This window comes from Phyllostomus hastatus, unplaced genomic scaffold (assembly GCF_019186645.2).
Source record: "Phyllostomus hastatus isolate PE091 unplaced genomic scaffold, TTU_PhHast_1.1 phas_contig_196, whole genome shotgun sequence".
Taxonomy (NCBI): domain Eukaryota; kingdom Metazoa; phylum Chordata; class Mammalia; order Chiroptera; family Phyllostomidae; genus Phyllostomus; species Phyllostomus hastatus.
The window spans coordinates 40,197,612-40,203,210 of NW_025333709.1; the positions used below are offsets into that span (position 1 = coordinate 40,197,612).

At 36.9% G+C, this 5,599-nt stretch overlaps 1 pseudogene; it reads left to right on the plus strand.

Moving 5' to 3' along the window:
* The first annotated feature begins 1,896 nt into the window (after nt 1-1,896).
* LOC123815634 lies at nt 1,897-5,211 on the plus strand (annotated as a pseudogene).
* Nucleotides 5,212-5,599: the final 388 nt, after the last annotated feature.

The following is a 5,599-nucleotide window of genomic DNA, read 5'->3' on the forward strand; positions in this document are numbered from 1 at the left end:
TTGTTCTTTCTCTCACACTATTTACCTCTGCTTTAAAACTATCTTTTTCATGAACACCCTATTAAAACAGTCCTCCCCACGAGTCTTACCTCTTTATCTTAAAACAATGTCACGTATTTAAGTTTCAGTTGCTAGTTGTCTGAATGATTCTACCAGCATGCATGTTTTATTTGGGTAGAGATTCTGTTTTCACTAATTTATCCCCAGAGACTGAAGCAGGCAAATAGTAGGTTCCCAATATGTATTTGTTTAAAAATGCATTAATGAGTAATTGAATGAATAAATGACATGTGAGATAAACATTACCTAGCTGTCCTGCTTTCCCTGTTTTACATAGTTTTCACTTTTTCCTTTTGACATATAATTCATAAAGATAGAACTGGATCTCATTTAATAATCCTTAATAAGTCACTCTAAAATTGGTGATTATTAATTCAGGATTTAATTAAATTAGCAAAATGCAAAGCTACATTTGCCATCTGATATGCTGTTAGGACAATTTGACACTAATTTACCGTTTTTCTGATGTTGATATGGTCAGGCTGGAATCCCTCTACATTTCCCACGGGTCATTTTTTTTTTTTTTTGCAACAGCACATTGAAATCTGATGATGACAATACATGTGAGCGTCCCTTATTAACACAGGCAAAGAGGCTCACACACTGGCTAATGCTTCCCTCTGTTGCACTCTGTTCAGTTAACTGACTGAGGGGGCAGCAGTCCATGAAACTATTGAAGGATTTTTCTCATTTTCACTTAACAGCTTTCCATAGGAGCTTCAGTGTTGGCATTTGGACAATGTGTCTCCAAATGATCTGTGTTTCTTTATGAATCTGGTAAAAACACAGTTGAACTTGATGGGTTCTTGTCTGTGTCCTTGGATTTAGTTTATTTTTCAATTTTATGCACATGTACATAAGTACCACTCTCTATTTTATAGGCAAAGTAATAGCTTTTTATTACTGATTATTTACTTAAGAAGTATAAATCTGAATGATACAATTATAAAACACTGGTAAATTTATTAACAAATATTTACTTGAGTTAAAAAATCAGTCAAATAGCTATTTGATTTCTCTTTGCTTTTATTAATATATTGTGCACTGTAGGTTAAGTGCTTACAGGTTTTACTTATTTTAATCATAAGGACAACCCTGTGGAGTAGGTATGGTTGTCCTTCATTTAGAAATGAGGTGAAGGAATCTGGAGAATTAAAAGACACAGGCTGATTAGCTCTGGGGAAAGGATTGGAGATGTGGAGGGATGGAGCAAAAAGGTAAAAGAACTCATGGACACAGGCAACAATGTGGTGGGTGTGTGGAGGAAAGGGGTAGGTGGAGGTAGAAGAGGGTGTGAGGGGATAAATGGTAATGGAAAAAAAAATAATAAAAATGGAAAAAAAATAACTGCTAAGTACACACAGCTAAAAAATGATAGAGCCAGGCTACGAACTCATAACTTACCAAAATGTCATAGGCTACTCACTACTACCACTGTGTAGTCTTGGGGAAAATCACTTAGTTTATCCTAGTCTAGAGTTACATACCTACCTGTCAAATGTGGTATTTATACCATTCTTATCCATTCTTACATAAGATTGAGGTATTGGAAGGCTTAGCACAACCTGGACTTCTTTGCCTAGCTCCTGACAACCTAATGAGGGATCAGTTCCTAATCTTATATAGGGTTCTATTGCCTTTTCATTTTTTAAGTTTTCAGGGACATAAAAATTAGCAATGCAATACTTGTCAATCAGCTAAGACAGAGCACTTCAGGTGGTCTCAGCAGACCACAGGCTCTCTCCTTTCACACCCTCTTCAACCTCTTTGCACCGTTCTTGATGACTTAACTTTCTGCATCTAGAGGGAGAGAGTCCAGGGACAAGAACTCTGAACATGAGGTAAGAGCAGACACAAAATCCCTAATCAGAGTGACTTACTGAGTTTTTGTTTGTTTTTATGAGTTTCTGAAGAACTGGAAAGCTACCAGTCAAAATGACCAATTGCTCATTTGTCAGGTTAAATTGTTACATGATTGATACTCCAATCTCTGGTAAGTATAGAAGGGGCCAAAAAGTCAGCAATTTGGCTTTATTTCAGGTATCAGTGTATGATTTCCATTGCTATGTTGAATGGCAACTCAAATAGGCAAGGTGTTTAGGTTAAAACTTCAATTCAAACGGCTGAAATGTTAGGATAAAAACTCTTATTTACCTGGAATATAAAAGTAAACCAGGAAAGCTTGAATGTTAATGAAGGGAATGGTAAGGACTGTGGAGAACTGCAGTGCATATGACCTGCCTAAAGATGTTTTCTCAGTATTTATTTGGATAAATAGCTGTGGTCATTTATCAGATTCAAAAACTAATGTATTAGTGTAAAGTTAGACAGTACACCATCGTGGGACGTGAAACCTTGCAACTCATCTTGAGAACAAACATACATTAATATAAAAGTATTTTTGACAATTATATAATGCTTGTAATTCCAGTATTATATTATAAAATATGCTTATTAAATAGAAACTATTACAATATTTTAGTAATCATTTTGTAAAATGCTATAATTATTAACTAACAAATTCATTATATTTGGTACTTGAAAAATGTACTCCTAACTGTGAGGTTGAGTGAATAGTTATTATTTTGATTTCTACTTTGGCAGATGAAGAAAATGAGACTTGGAGTGTGTGGAACACAGAGGAGAGAGAGAGAGAGAGAGAGTTTAGTCAGAGAGACTGAACTTTTAGACTCTCTCTTTTAGTCAGAGAGAGTTTAAACTTTTATTTAGAAGTTTAAAAATGAGAGAGAGAGAGAGAGAAAGAGAGAGAGTGTGTTAGTTTAAACTCAAGTCCAGATTACCTGACTCTACAATCCAGACATTGTAGAAAAATTCTGACATGTAAAGAGTTTAGAAATTATCACTTCCACCTTTATGAAAAGAAAAGGCTGAACGAAATGAAAATGAGCATTTCTTGCATCTGTTAGACAGCTAAAGTTACAGGGAAAACCATCAGGTTGAGTCTGAAGACTCACAGCTGAAATCGGCTTACTTGTAGCAGAAGTCACTGAAGACAAAAACAAATAGGGACACTTAAATGTCAATTTTTATTAATTTCTGGAGTCTGAGTGTATTAGCATGGGAGTGTAAAACTTCTAGAGGCCTCAAATTTAGGGAGGTCACCAGTAAAGATTTAAGTGCTTACAGGTTTTACTTAATTTCTTCATGAGAAGAACCCTATGAAGTGTGTATGGTTGTCCTTATTTATAGATGAGGTGAGTGAACCTGAAGAACTGAAACAACTTTGCCAAGTGCACATAGCTGAAAAATGGTAAAACCAGTCTTTGAAATTCTTACCTCTAGGAATCTCAGAGGATTGTTATGACAAAGATCCAATTGAGCTCTCCTGGATCTCTCCAGAGAAGGGGGAAACAATTGTAAAACATGTTTAGTGCATTCTGCATATAAAAGGCCTCTTCTGGGGGAGAGGGGCAACTTTAACAGAAAAATAAACTTTTATTTGCTCTCCAGTTTTCTTTAGTCTTTCTGTGTCATGTAAATTATATTTACCCCCAAAAGGCTATTACTAACGTCTTATATGATGTTGAGAAACTGGATGGTTTCCTCTAAGAAAGCAAACAAAGCGAAGCTGTCCTCTCTTACCACTCATATCCAACATGGTTCTGAAGGCCCTAGATAGAGTAATGAGGCCAGAAAAATAGGTGAAATGATGTTGATTGGAAGAGAATATATATAGTTGTACTGTTAAAAAAAAAGGTTGTCCATGTAGAAAATTCTTAAAGAATTGATAAAATACAAACCCCTGCAACTAATCAACCATATTAAAAAATTATAGAATTCCATGAAAATTTAAAAAAAGTTTATTGCTCTTCTAAATGCCAGTAATGAACAATTGAACATTTAAAAACAATGTTATTTGTAAAACACCAAACATGAAACACATATAAATCTAATAAAATATGTAGAAGATTCATATGTGAAAAACTTCAAAGTATAAATGAAGTTAACAGAGGAAGATTTAAAAAATGGAGAAATATTTTAAGTGCATGGATTATAAGACTTAGTACTCTTGTGATGTCTATTCTTCCTAATTCATTTTTACATCCACTGCAATTTGCATCAACATCCAAGGAAAATATTTATAGATATTTACAAACTGGGTCTAAAAGGTGTATGGAAAATTATGCCTTAAAATAACCAACATAATACTGAAAGAAGAGATCACCCAGCAAATTTTCCTCCAGGGCCCAGGGTCTGTCTCCTGGGTGGCAAGGACTTGGGCAGCCACTTGTCATTTCCCTAGGTCACTCCTGAAGCAAGGCTGATATAGCTAATTCATGTATTAGAGATGTAATCACAGTCATCGATGGGAAAAATACCAGCAATATGACACACACAGAAGCTTAGAACAACCTCAAAGGCTGCACAGACAACAATACTCACATGCTAGCCAGATCTGAAAGTAATGCATGGTCTCCTCTAGTAACAGAAGAAAGGTAATGTCATCCATACAAGATGAATTCAGCCTCTGAACGGCAAGAAGTCAGGCACATAGGAAGTAGCCACAGGAGAGAGAACCATGTCCTTCACTGCCTCACCTGCCTCCAACTGTGCCCCCAACATCATCACAAACCAGCACAACAAAGCCTTCAGACTCTACTCCTCTGAAGATATTTCCAACTTCAACAGCACCTTAGAGTCAAGGTCAGTAGCCAGTGGGCCAGAGACGAATGGAAGAGCCTTAGATCATTCTTAGTCTCCAAGTGGACTAGTCATCAACAAAGAATCTAAAGTTTACAAGGTGTTTCAGGAGAAACAGGAGTTAAATGACCCCCCAATACAGTCCACTTCTTTCCTAGTTTTGCAAGAAATCCTGGAATCTGAGGAGAAAGGGAATCCCAACAAGTCCTTGGGATTCAGGAGTGTTATGGCTGCAAAAAGGCTGCATTCACTGCAAATGTCCAGAAATTGCCCACATGTGATAAATGTGAGACCCGCTCTGTCGGTATGTTTGTGTAGCTGCAAGACTGTCACCGCCACCCTGAGTGTTATGTGTGCACTGACTGTGGCACACACTTGAAACACAAAGGCTATTTCTTTGTGGAAGATCAAATCTACTGTGAAAAAGCACACCCAGGAGCCCGTCACCCCACCAAAGGCTACGAAGTGGTCACTGTGTTCCCCAAGTGAAACAGCAGCTCTGTGTTGATGAATACTAATCTCCAAAGTGCTCCTTTTGATACTTGTTCTCTCAATGCTCAGTCCTTCTCCTCTCTCAGAAGTTCCTGCTTACTCCGATTTTAACCCTGCTCACTAAACTTTGCATCCCCCGCCTTTGCTAACCCACTCACACTGCTGTGCAAAGCTTGCTTTCCTAACAAATGGAAGATCGTTTTGTTCAGTGTCCCTTTGCCAACATCACTGGGTTTTCTCTCCACCTCAGTTCATCTTTGCCACAAATGGACAGCAGCTAAACCTGAATCAAACTGAATTTAATATGTCTACCATTTATTTTGTTCTTACTCAATAAATTTATAGACTCTAAAAATATACTGAAAAAGGAAGAGCAAAGTTGACG